The 13,994-nt window shown below is 43.3% G+C and overlaps 1 protein-coding gene across 2 annotated transcripts in view; it reads right to left on the bottom strand.

The window, feature by feature from the left end:
* Positions 1-13,994, bottom strand: part of LOC110489896 (uncharacterized) — a 59,202-nt gene that overhangs the window by 28,134 nt on the left and 17,074 nt on the right. The window contains exon 1 of one of the 2 annotated variants that reach the window (XM_021562864.3): positions 7,905-8,306. The exons of the other annotated variant lie outside the window; for it this stretch is intronic. The gene's annotated coding sequence lies outside the window, so the exon portion shown is untranslated. Of the gene's footprint in view, positions 1-7,904; positions 8,307-13,994 lie in introns of those variants that run through there. 2 annotated transcript variants of the gene reach the window in all.

Raw genomic sequence — 13,994 nt, 5'->3', positions numbered from 1 at the left:
ATGAAGTTCCAGAGAGAAGAAAAGAGGAGAGAAATAATTCAAATCTCCAGACAAATAACTCAAGGAACCAGAAGACGGATGCTTCCAACAGCTCTCAACCTTTAACAAACGCATCAACGTGCGATTAGAACAGATGGTGTTTCCTCTTGTCCCTTGTGTAAAGATTTCTGAAGCAAAGGGCAAACGTTTCAGCTCTAGTCTAGTTCAAGATGAGCCCCCTTACACCCAGATTGTCTAATCGTTAAAGTTCATAGCGTTGGCTGGGTCTGCCAGACAGACATGTCAGAAAATGGATTATTTGACTAGGTCGCTCAATGAGACCTTAGTAGGAGATAACGAGCAAGCATGTAACCATTTACCCTTGATCTATCCAACGCCTGGCCGTCCAGTGTCCGCAGCTACTCAGCTGTGACAACTGCTTGATTGGCACTTTGAATATCCTTTATGCAACAACCCAGCGGTTTGGTGTAGGTGTTGTACTTCGTATGCAACGGTTGGTTGACTGTTAGAGGTGTTGAGCTTGAGCTAGAGTTGACATTTGAGGCTTGGTTAGCTGCATAAGCCCGGTAGTTTCTATGCTATGTTCCTCAAGCTTGGTTCTTAGCTAGTGGGGGGCTGTGGGTGACGGAGTATCTGCAGTGGGACTGCTTCCACTCACAAACCTACTGTGAGAGGTTTGATAGCGCTTCACCATGATCTGATCTTATAGCGGTAAACATGGTTTAAAGTTGCCGTCTCCCATCTCCCCTTGGTCTTCTCTCCTTTAGAACTCCTACTTTCATCCGTACGACCGCCTTCTTTCTTGCTCTCTCTATCTTCCATAGACAAGATTGATGACTCCATGTCCTAACTCTCTGTTGTATTGACTTCGGAAACGACTTGTATTGACGCTCAGAAACGATCTTTAGCTGACATGTACAGCAGCAATGCTTAAAAAATAATCATACTAGGACATGCACCACTTCTGGGACTTTAACATCACAGCACCAAACATCACAGAAAAATCCTCTTTGAAATGTGCAGTTCATTCTTCATAACTGTCTGGCGATACCAAATCATGGAATCACAAGGATGTCCTAAAGAGGAACTATATGTCAGCCTCTGGTCAGACTCCTGAACTTCTTCACACATTTTATTATAATGTATTATCTGCTATTTGACTTGTTTAGGGGAATGTATATATAAACAATATAAAAAACGGAAATATCACATTTACATAAGTATTCAGACCATTTACTCAGTACGTTGTTGAAGCACCATTGGCAGCGATTACAGCCTCAAGTCTTCTTGGGTATGACTAGGGCTGTTGCGGTGACCGTGTTACCGCCACACCGGCGGTCACGAGTCATGAAGGCAGTCAAATTCCATGTGACCGTTTAGTCACGGTAATTAGGCTCTGATGCTGCTGATGGTCATTAGTAGCCTGCAAAATGCCTGGTACTCAGCACTCTATTGTCCCTCTAATCACTCTGACATCAATGCAAATTGTTTTAGAAAATCTTATCAAGCACTTCATGAGAGCCCATGAGCTCATTTTGCACAATATTTCAATAGGCTATGCAATTGCGCGAGAAAACAGAGTTTTTATTTATTTATTTTTATTTCACCTTTATTTAACCAGGTAGGCAAGTTGAGAACAAGTTCTCATTTACAATTGCGACCTGGCCAAGATAAAGCAAAGCAGTTCGACACATACAACGACACAGAGTTACACATGGAGTAAAACAAACATACAGTCAATAATACAGTATAAACAAGTCTATATACGATGTGAGCAAATGAGGTGAGATAAGGGAGGTAAAGGCAAAAAAGGCCATGGTGGCAAAGTAAATACAATATAGCAAGTAAAACACTGGAATGGTAGATTTGCAATGGAAGAATGTGCAAAGTAGAAATAAAAATAATGGGGTGCAAAGGAGCAAAATAAATAAATTAATTAAATACAGTAGGGAAAGAGGTAGTTGTTTGGGCTAAATTATAGGTGGGCTATGTACAGGTGCAGTAATCTGTGAGCTGCTCTGACAGTTGGTGCTTAAAGCTAGTGAGGGAGATAAGTGTTTCCAGTTTCAGAGATTTTTGTAGTTCGTTCCAGTCATTGGCAGAGTGATGGCCTCTACTAAAAATAGGAGGATCAGCTTTCTATAGGCTAGGCCTACTATATTTATTTCTCAACTTTCCTAATATTAAGCACATTGTTATATATATTTACAACAGGAGTATAGCGTACCTGGCTGGCATGAAAATAAACCATGGGGAAAAGCGTCTTCACTAGTTAAGTGCAGAGATGAAATTTTGTACCGCTGACCCTGTTTTGATACAGGTCCATTCTACATCTAAACAAATTTCACACATTTAGTATTTTTTTTAACCTTTATTTAACTAGGCAAGTCAATTAAGAACAAATTCTTATTTTCAATGACGGCATGGAACAGTGGGTTAACTGCCTGTTCAGGGGCAGAACGACAGACTTGTACCATGTCAGCTCGGGGGTTTGAACTTGCAACCTTCCGGTTACTAGTCCAACGCTCTAACTACTAGGCTACCCTGCCGCCCCATATATGTAAAGACAAGATCAAGAATAGTCTGATGGGTGACAATATTAGCCTATCACTTGTGAATTATATATTATCATGTAGCCTAGCCCATAGGCCTATATGTTTTGATAAGGTTTGCATCACAACTAAAGTAACTAACTTCGTAAAATGAAGCACATTAATCCGCTTTACAAGAGGTGTAGAGCCTAACTGGCATATAAGCAGCGAGTGAATTTCAAGTTTGGGGATGATCATTTCCACTTTAAAAATGCACCTTTATAATAAAAGCATTACATGCATAATTGCATTTGCAGTCACTTTTGATAATGGTGTTTTCCGCTAATGGAACATTGGCACTTATAGCCTACTGCCATGTGTGCATTGCTGCGCTTATAATGGGAAGAAATAGCCTAATAGTTTATCAACATTTTAAGCTAAACGTTCTGATCTGTTGCATCAGCCACATTGCACACATGGTAGTAGGCTATCTATTGCATCCTACAACTGTCCCAGACTATGTTTGGAATATTTATTTCTCACACAGAATAGGTTGACCATTGTACTATGGGGGATAGTAGATTGACATAGGCTAGTGCTTTTGCTGTTCCTTAGGCCTACTCATTTTGTTGGCTGACGAGAAGTAAATGTGGACAATTATTCCAATATCTTCAATATGCACCTCGGAATTGAATAAGAACAAGCACAGTTGCGTCCCTGATGTGCCTGTCTTCACTTGTAGCCTGTGAGAAGTGAAGGTGATGGAGCGCGCACAACGGCCACTGGCCGAAAAAGGCATGGATTTTTTAGGGTGCATTAAGGCCACACAAAGGGGATGCCGCTGAGAAATTCTAGGCATTATCAAGTGCTTGTCAAATTGTGAATGAGTGACTGATGCAAAGCAAAGCTCAAGCCTTTCATTAGAGTCACATCATGCAGCCTTACAATGTATTAAAAATCTAATCATATAGCCCAACATTTGTAGAACAACTAAAGTTACATTAACAACTCTAAATTAAGCATATAGGAATACCTATTTCTTTGTTAACCGCTCAACACAGAATATTTGTATTTATTTTATTTAACCTTTATTTAACCAGGTAGGCTAGTTGAGAACAAGTTCTCATTTACAACTGCGACCTGGCCAAGATAAAGCATAGCAGATGGATCAAGTTGTAGAAACATCTCAAGCATGATCAATGGAAACAGGATGCATGAGCTAAATTTTGAGTCTCATAGCAAAGGGTCGGAATACTGGTAAAGAAGGTATTTCAGTTTTTGTATTGTAAATAAATTAGCAAAAAATTCTAAAAACCTATTTTCGCTTTGTCTTAACGGGGTATTGTGTATAGATTGATGAGGAAATATTTGGATTTTATCCATTCTAGAATAAGGCTGTAACGTAACAAAATGTGGAAAAAGTCAAGCGGTCTGAATACTGTCTGAATGCAGTGTATGTGTATGTGCATGTGTGTGTGTGCGTGTGTGTGTGTGTGTGTGTGTCAACGAATGAGACTTCCTGTAAGACCACAGACATGTGTGTCCTCGAATGATCTGACAGTCAATGTGCGGTGGGCCCGACACCTGTCACTCCTCCCTGTCTCCGTCTGCAGCTGTGTGTGACAGCTAACCCCGTTGGTGTCTGTCTCTCTGCAACGTCTGACAGGTTCTGAGAACAAGCACTTGCGGGGTAAACTAATCTCCAACTGCAAGGGAACATTACTGAAGGTCCATACCACAGAGAAGCATGCAGGAGGCTAGGAACTTATTTACTGTCTTCAAGGTTTTAGCACAGAACTCAATGCAGCATGGAATAAGTTTAGCACAATATTAAGGAATGTATTACTGGTAAAGGGTGCTGGCACATTCAAATTTCACTTGAAAGCAGACAGGTGGTTGAAAGACAACACAATTTATGTTAAACAAATGCTCTGCACTCTTAGAAAAAAGGGTTCTTTAACTGTCCCCATAGGAGGACCCTTTTTTGGTTCCAGGTAGAATCCTTTTTGGTTCCAGTCAGAACCCTTTTGGGTTCCATGTAGAACCCTCTGTAGAAGGGGTTCTACATGGAACTCAAAATGGTTCTACCTGGAACCAAAAACAATTATATCTGGAACCAAAAAGGGTTCTCCTATGGGGACAGCCAAAGAATCCTTTAAGGTTCTAGATAGCACCTTTTTTTCTAAGAGTGTGGAGGTCGTATTAATGAGGGAATTAAAAACTCTCTTATCCAGCTGTGTTAGATTCAGTTGAGCTCACATAGTTCAATACCGTGGGGACAGACAGTGGTAAGTCAGAAAGCACCATGGGAGGGACAATGTCCTGACCAATGAGACCTCACTGTCCAGCCCTTCCTCAACTCTGATTGGTCGGACAACCCGGTGCGGGATATTTTTTGCCCCAGAGACACAGCAGTATCAGATGAGTCTCCTCACCAGTGATGTCAAATGGAGACAAACAACCCAGCGTCCCATGGCCCACGCTGTAGCATGACAAAGCAGCAGCGGCTGGCGCCACAACGCCAGGGGACCTGTCAACGACTATCTATCCTTCAACATCCCAGTGGGCATTGCAGTTACCCGGTGAGCCCTCCCCTGGCACCTCTTGCCCTGACACACTGTGGTGCACACTGTTATACACAGCCTGACACAGCCAGCTGTGATGGATGGGGAGAGGTAGTACAAGGAAAAACAATGCTTTTCCCTGACAAAACCAAATGAGAAGTGACACTCGAGGACCGTAATACTGGCAGTTGAGAGCATGTAATTGAGTCGGAAGGTTTGTCAAGGTGTTTGTCAATTGGATGTTTTTATGATCCTATGAGGTACCCATGGTAACCGTGGTCCTATTGCTCATCAATGAAGGAGAGGTGAGTCATGTGTGTAGAGGATAGCAAAGTGTAGTGGTTAGGGGAGTTGGCCTTGAATCCAGACACATTCAAGTTTCAGACACATTGAGAATTCCTCTAAGATTGGGAGGACAGTGGAAGTATCCTGCTGCTTGTCTAAATGATTCATGCAATGATAAAGTATAATGCATTAACATTAACGCAATTTTAGTGGCCCTTAGGGTATCTATCTGCATGAGAGATTAATAATGTAATGGTGTAATATGCTATAAGGGCTGTATTCTACTGCTATTAATCTCCCGTGGGCAGATTATGCGTGTAGGCCAAGAGAATCTGCCAGACTTAATGCGATGGGTGAGATCCAACCAACATTAGTTCCGGTTTTGGGGTTATTTGGACGTATCAGGATTGGGGGAAGGCCACGCTTAAACTACACTATACATACAAAAGTATGTGGACACGCCTTCAATTGAGTGGATTTGGCTATTTCAGTCACATCCGTGGCTGACAGGTGTATAAAATTGAGCACACCGCCATACAATCTCCATAGACGAACGTTGGCAGTAGAATGGCCTTACTGAAGAGCTCAGTGAATTTCAGCGTGGCATCGTCAAAGGATGAGACCTTTCCAACAAGCCAGTTTGTCAAATTTCTGCCCTGCTAGAGCTGCCCTGGTCAACTGTAAGTGCTGTTATTGTGAAGTGGAAAAGTCTAGGAGCATCAACGGCTCAGCCGCAAAGGCACCACAATCTCACAGAATGGAGTGCTGAAGTACGCAGCGTAGCACATTAAAAACTCACTACCGAGTTCCAAACTGCCTCTGTAAGCAACGTCAGCACAATAACTGTTTGTCAGAAGCTTCATGAAATGGGTTTCCATGGCCAAGCAGCCGCACACCTGACTAAGATCACCATCTGCAAAGCCAAGCGTCGGCTGGAGTGGTATAAAGCTCGCCGCCATTTGACTCTGTAGCAGTGAAAATGCGTTCTCTGAAGTGATGAATCACGCATCACCATCTGGCAGTCCGACGGATTAATCTGGGTTTGGCAGAATGCAGGAGAACGCAACCTGCACGAATGCATTGTGCTAACTGTAAAGTTTGGTGGAGGAGGAATAATGGTCTGGGGCTGTTTTTCATGGTTCGATCTAGGCCCCTTAGTTACAATGAATGGAATTCTTAACGCTACAGCATACAATGACATTCTAGAGGATTCTGTGCTTCTAACTTTGTGGCAACAGTTTGGGGAAGGCCCTTTACAGTTTCAGCATGACAATGCCCCCGTGCACAAAGCAAGGTCCATACAGAAATGGTTTGTCGAGAAACAGTGTGGAAGAACTTGACTAGCCTGCACAGAGCCCTAATCACAACCTCATCGAACACCTTTGGGATGAATTGGAATGCCGACTGCGAGCCAGGCCTATTCACCCAACATCAGTGCCCGACCTCACTAATGCTCTTGTGGCTGAATGGAAGCAAGTGCCCGCGGCAATGTTCCAACATTAGTGGAAAGCCTTCCCAGAAGAGTGGAGGCTTTTATAGCAGCGAAGGGGGGGGAGAAACTCCATATTAATGCCCATGATTTTGAAATGAGATGTTCAATGATACTTTTGGTCATGCAGTGTTATTTGGCTGAGAGTTTCTTTTTGCGAGGGTGGTGACTTAGTTTTTGCTGGAACTCTCCATTTTTAACACGTATGAACACAGAAGTTCATCACGCAACTGACCAAATTAGGTGATATTTTACTTCTGGGTTAACATAGATTATGCAGCCATAGAACTGAAGCATGCTACTTGGGTTGCGTTTGATGTTTCTCCATAAAAAGTCTAATACACAACAACAGAGTGAACATAATAACACCAACATACTTAATTGCTCAGATAAACAGATGACAGACAACATGTCACCATGTTCATTTCAACATGGGGATGGGTTTTGACATACACATGCCAAATATTTACCACAAAGTGGGTGACTCAAAACCAGTCTCATGGACTAATGCTCTCTTTCACAAGGCATCAGGAGTGACACAGCACACACACACCATACAGACTAGGCTCAGATAAACGCCCCTGTAAAGACATACAGCATGAGGCAACAGCATTTGTTATTAAAGCTCATGTGAATTATTAGTATGAGTCAAACACATGGTATCCAAGATGGTTGGAAGAACAAGCAATGATGCCCAACTATGGTATTTGTACTTTACGGAGAGATTTGATCTGGATTTAATCTCTATTCTTTCTCCATGTTTGAAACTATGACCCACTCCAATGCTATGTCCGGTACAAGACCTTCTTGAAAGCCCAAGTATTTCCATGAGGGTGCCTCAGCAAGCCTGTCTGTGGAGATAACCAAAATAACCTGCATTGTGTGGGAAATAACAACTCTCCAATGTGTCTACACTTCCTCTCTCTTCCTTCTTTAAAATCTGTCTGGCACACACAGATACACACAAAAAGTAACGAAGAAATGCAGGAACGACAAGTCCAGGAAGTTCCATACTCTACACACACAACATTTTACCTCTTGACGCAGACTGCGCTTGTCATGGTGACAATGGCAGGAACGCAGAGTAGTGGGCGGTGGGGGGGATTTCCTTGACTGTCGAAACACGAATCAGGGACTTTAAAGACACAGCTGTGAGATGAGCGGGAGAACAGGCATCCGCCGGGAGAGCGTCCAAGAGCGTCTAAGAAGGAGAGATGCTGCATTGTTCTCTCCCCCTCTCCTTCTACTCCAACCCCCGCTATTAGTGAGGCGGATTAACTTCAAGAAAGAGGCTGGCCATGGAAGCATGTCTGTCTTCGGCGCTCACGCACACAAACACACACACATGCAAACAGACACTCACCCACACCCATAGGGAAGCACAACACTCCAAACATGTGCACAATCAGCCACTGTAAGCTTGGTTAATTACACAATGATTATGACATGACAGTCAAAGGCAGATGCTAGACAGTCTGCGTATGAGAACACGAGGATTGTAATGACTGAGGATCCCTTACTCATGGCTGCAGTGTCATTGTCTGGTTGCTGGTTGCACTGTGTTCTATTTACATCCTACTGGTCCTTCATCCTTCGGATTCTTCCCATACAGTGGATTGGGTCTGAGTTGGAGTGGTTTGGCTGACCGAGGGTGTTCATGATTGACACCCACTGAGAGTAATTCACCAGAGCTGGAAGTGGCAGAACTAAAATTCTTATACCCTGCAGCCTTATCCACTGCCTGGGTACTACTAGGCTAGAGATGACCTTTCCCCACAGCCACTGAAGGAGATCCATGATTAAAGCAGTTGCAATTTGTGGAGAACCCTGGCTGTACTAGTTTATGAAAAAGGAGTGGGAGCAGGGCATCCTAGGCCAGCATGGAGCTAGTGAATGAGCCATTCCCTGTGGGTATGGAGAGGTGTTTGTTTACCTGACCTGACAGACAGACAGACAGACAGACAGACAGACAGCAGATATGAGGGCATATAGGGTGTGGACTCTGTCTAGGCAGATTGGTTATTATAGGAGATGTGATTCTGCTGGGAGTTCAGACCAGTAGAATAGGTGTCGGATGGGCTCAGTTCAGACATATTAGGTGCTATAACCCAGCCCAGAGAGCAATCTTATTGGATAAGCAGCTAATAAACATCCATACAGGCACTGCTCAATCAGAGCATGCCTAGCAGTGATTGGCCTCATCTGACTGGCAGTGCCTGAAGCAACACAAAGGGTCTGCCATGCACTTTACAAATTCATTACGCCCTTTAGAGCGCATCAGCACAGATAACTTGGCTGGATCGGAAGAGGAGATTGCACTTCCTATCAATTGATTTGAAGATCATATCTAAACCTCATTGTCCTACATCTCTCTGGTGTCTGGCCATGTTAAAGTGAGCGTGACTCCATGCTGTTCGGGAGTTTATTCAAGGTTTATTTGCACCCCTGGATAGTTTACTGTTTGTTAGTTCCATTATCTATGGGTTTCTGTTGAGTACTTTGAAAACGTTGAAAGCTCCGCCATCACGGAAACATTGATTTCAAAGTTGAGGATTTACCAAGACATTGTCCAGCAAGCATCATCGTGTTTAGCTAGCAATGGGCAAACACGCCAATAACTTCAGGTGACGTACTTTGAAGTAAATGGTCTTAACAAAGCAATAAGGCCATGATGAACCCTAAAAACCCCTTTCCTTTCATTCCTCCCAGCCAGGCTTCTATCTGAGGATTGAATTCAGGCTTTAATGGTGATGGTATCATCGCCATTACTGTAGAGAAGGGCTCTCCAACCCTGTTCCTGGAGAGCTACCTTCCTCTAGGTTTTCACTCCAGCTCCAGTTGTAACTTACCTGATTCATGTCATCAACCCAGCTAATTGTTAGAATCAGGTGGGCTAGATTAGGCTTGGGTGAAAACCTACAGGACGGTAGCCCTACTGTAGAGTAATAACAGCAAAGCACGTTGAGGGCCTGCTAATTAAAAGTACTTAAAGAAAATGACTCAAATAAAAATTAAAGTACCCCAAAAAACTACTTAAGTAGTACTTTAAAGTACGGTTGAAGTCGGAAGTTTACATACACCTTAGCCAAATACATTTAAAAACTTTTTACAAATTCCTGACATTTAATCTTAGTAAAAATTCTGTGTTTTAGGTCAGTTATGATCACCACTTTATTTTAAGAATGTGAAATGTCAAAATAATAGTAGAGAGAATGACTTTTCAGCTTTTATTTCTTTCATCACATTCCCAGTGAGTCAGAAGTTTACATACACTCAATAAATTGGGTGAATTTTGCCCCATTCCTCCTGACAGAGCTGGTGTAACTGAGTCTGGTTTGTAGGCCTCCTTGCTCGCACACGCTTTTTCAGTTCGACCCACAAATGTTCTATAGGATTGAGGTCAGGGCTTTGTGATGGCCACTCCACTACCTTGATGTTGTTGTCTTTAAGCGATTTTGCCACAACTTTGGCAGTATGCTTGGGGTCATTGACCACTTGGAAGACCCATTTGCGACCAAGCTTTAACTTCCTGACTGATGTCTTGAGATGTTGCTTCAATTTATCCACAATTGTCCATCCACATAATTTTCCATCCTCATGATGCCATCTATTTTGTGAAGTGCACCAGTCCCTCCTGCAGCAAAGCATCCCCACAACACGATGCTGTCATCCCCGTGCTTCACAGTTGGGATGGTGTTCTTAGGCTTCAAGCCTCCCCTTTTTCATCCAAACATAACATTATGGCCAAACAGTTCTATTTTTGTTTCATCAGACCAGAGGACATTTCTCCAAAAAGTATGATCTTTGTCCCCATGTGCAGTTGCAAACCGTAGTCTGGCTTTTTTATGGCGGTTTTGGAGCAGTGGCTTCTTCCTTGCTGAGCGGCCTTTCAGGTTATGTCGATATAGGACTAGTTTTACTGTGGATATAGATACTTTTGTACTTGTGTCCTCCAACATCTTCACAAGGTCCTTTGCTGCTGTTCTGGGATTGATTTGCACTTTTCGCACCAAAGTACGTTCATCTCTAGGAGACCGAACGCGTCTCCTTCCTGAGCGGTATGACGGCTGTGTGGTCCCATGGTATTTATACTTGCGTACTATTGTTTGTACAGATGAACGTGGTACCTTCAGGCATTTGGAAATTGCTCCCAAGGATAAACCAGACTTGTGGAGGTCTACAGTTATTTTTCTGAGGTCTTGGCTGATTTCTTTTGATTTTCCCATGATGTCAAGCAAAGAGGCACTGAGTTTGAAGGTAGGCCTTGAAATACATCCACAGGTACACCTCCAATTGAATCAAATTATGCCAATTAGCCTATCAGAAGCTTCTGAAGTCATGACACCATTTTCGGGAATTTTCCAAGCTGTTTAAAGACACAGTCAACTTAGTGTATGTAATCTTCTAACCCACTGGAATAGTGATACAGTGAATAATAAGTGAAATAATCTGTCAGTAAACAATTGTTGGAAAAAGTACTTGTGTCATGCACAAAGTAGATGTCCTAACCAACTTGCCAAAACTATAGTTTAACAAGAAATGTGTGGACTGGTGTATGTAAACTTCCGACTTCAACTGTACTTATGTGAGAGTGGATTCTCATCCCTCACTAGCATGAAAACGAAATACAGGCACAGACTTTGTGGAAAATGATTTAGGAATGAGACTCTCTCCAATACAACCCAACACTGCAGAGTTATGTGGATCCTTTCAAGCACACCCTTCTCATTAACCTATTGTGAGTTATTCACAACTTTTGATGAACAAATAAGGTTTTATATGTAAGATGGCTAAATAAAGAGCAAAATTATTGATTATTATTATATTATTATTTGTGCCCTGGTCCTATATGAGCTCTTTGTCACTTCCCATGAGCCGGGTTGTGACAAAAACTCACACTCATTCTTATGTTCAATAAATATATCGTATGTTTGTGTAGCAGGCTTACAATTATAGCAACAAAAAAAACATTTGCGAGTACACTGACCCTGGTGCTAGAGGGGGTACACAGCTGGAGGTTGAATGTTTCAAGGGGTACGGGACTATAAAAAATTTGGAAACCACTGCTCTACACTATTTTGTCACATAAACTGAAATCAGGCGAACTATGAGTTTTAGCAAACAGCAAAGGGCGGAGCGATTTCTGCATAGTGCAATTTCAAGGAGCTTTCGCATGTATTACTGTCAAATTCGCGGCATCAATCAACTGCCTCACGTAGATGCTTATCTGGGAAATAATGAAGTAATCAATGCGACCACTCAGCACACTAATGACCAAACGCTAGCCTGCTCGACCGGGACAAGTTGTTTCTGCCGGCACCGACGCAGTGAGTGTGTGTGTGTGTGTCTGTGTTTGGAGTGATTTCAAGGCGGAAAACGACCCCCAACAGATGTTTAATTACCAAAAGACGACGAGAGCTACGGTTGGCCTGTACGTGTCATCAGTCACGGCTGAATAAATGAATAGGTAAACAGAGGAGGAGGTACCTAGCATAGCAGGCCCCCAGCATGGTTTGTATAGTAGATGGAAGGACCAGCGGCTCAGAAATAACATGAAAGATCACAAACCCACACAGTCAGAACTGTTTATTAATATGGATGAAGGCAGCGCACGGTCCAGCGCTAGGCTGGAGGCGAAGCTTGCTTGAAGTGTATTATTCTCAGTCTTTTTGCTTATGTGCAGTGGCAACATTGCTTTGGTGGAAGGTGATGGTTTTTTTTCTGCTCTACTTGGAAGACAGACATGTCGGCTGAGAGAAGATTTGAACAAATTACGATTGTGCCCCACCAATGAAAGTTCACTTACATCCCGTCTTGATATTCACTGTGTTAATAAAACACGTTATAGGGTGAATTTCCTCCTTTACACAGTTGTGTTGGTGAATGGGCTCCCGAGTGGGGCAGCGGTCTAAGGCACTGCGTCTCAGTGTAAGAGGTGTCACTGCAGTCGCTAGTTTGAATCCAGGCTGCATCACATCCGTACGTGATTAGGAGTCGCATAGGGCGACAGCATTGTCCGGGTTTGGCCGTCAACGTAAATAAGAATTTGTTCTTAACTGACTTGCCTTGTTAAATAGTAAAAAAATGGTAAGCCCCCAACACTTGAGAGAGATCCATTGTGTGCACTAGAAATTGTCCTGAGCTGTGATGGATCTTGGTTGAGTAAGGTAAGGAGACAAAACGCACCCAGCGAGAGACCGTGCGTGCTAGACAAAATGAATGTCAATGGCATTCCAGCGTCAGTTTATGGCTGTGGTAGTTAAATGTCAAACGCTTGGCCCAGGGGAGAGTTTGCAGACAAAGAGCAAGAAACTCGCAGGTGTCTCTTTGCTCTCTCTCTTGTTCCTTTATCACGCTCTCCTGTGAAGTGCTGCGCGCGGGACAACGAGGCAGTATGATCAGCAGGATCTATTATTAGCAAAAGAGTGAAAATGAAGTGAATGGAGCAGGGGAGGATGGAGGAGTGGAAGACTGGAGGAGTGGAGCCAAGCCTCCTCAACGACATTATTTTAAGAGCTGCTGTGGTGACAGTTTCCTGAGGGGATGACTGCAGCACCGTGGTCAACAGAGCAGTGTGTGTGTGTGTGTGTGTGTGTGTGTGTGAAAGGAAGAAGGAGCTAACACCATAACACCAGTAGTTTAAAAGTAGCGTCACAGACAGTACATGTTCTATACACAAACACACAGAGAATAAATCATCAACGTTTCTGAGGCATGTCTGACTTGTAGTGCACTGCAATGAACTGCAGTGATTTTACTGGCACAAACAGTCTGCACCACAACCACTTGTCCAATTTAGGTGCACCTTCAGATGAACCTGAAATGCTTCCATCTCTGGCTCAAAGACGCGGCTAAAGAAGACGGACTGTCCAGCAGGCAGGCAGCAGCTACAGTAGGGCCATTTCATTTGGCTCAGGGCTGTCATCCAGAACAGAGTCTATCTTCCATAGAGTCGGAACACTTAGCTAGGAAATCTGGGAGAGAACACAGAACATATGGGCGATGGAAACAAGTCCAGAATCATATCCATAACTCATGTGTCGTAACCCCCCCTCTCCCTCTCAGCCATAACATAAAAGCCAGCAGCCAGGAAGGCAGACACAGCGAAGGACAGCTTACTAAGCA

The sequence above is a fragment of the Oncorhynchus mykiss genome, chromosome 15 (assembly GCF_057628025.1).
Source record: "Oncorhynchus mykiss isolate SJ-2025 chromosome 15, ASM5762802v1, whole genome shotgun sequence".
NCBI classification, from domain to species: domain Eukaryota; kingdom Metazoa; phylum Chordata; class Actinopteri; order Salmoniformes; family Salmonidae; genus Oncorhynchus; species Oncorhynchus mykiss.
This window is presented reverse-complemented; position numbering and strand designations above follow the sequence as displayed.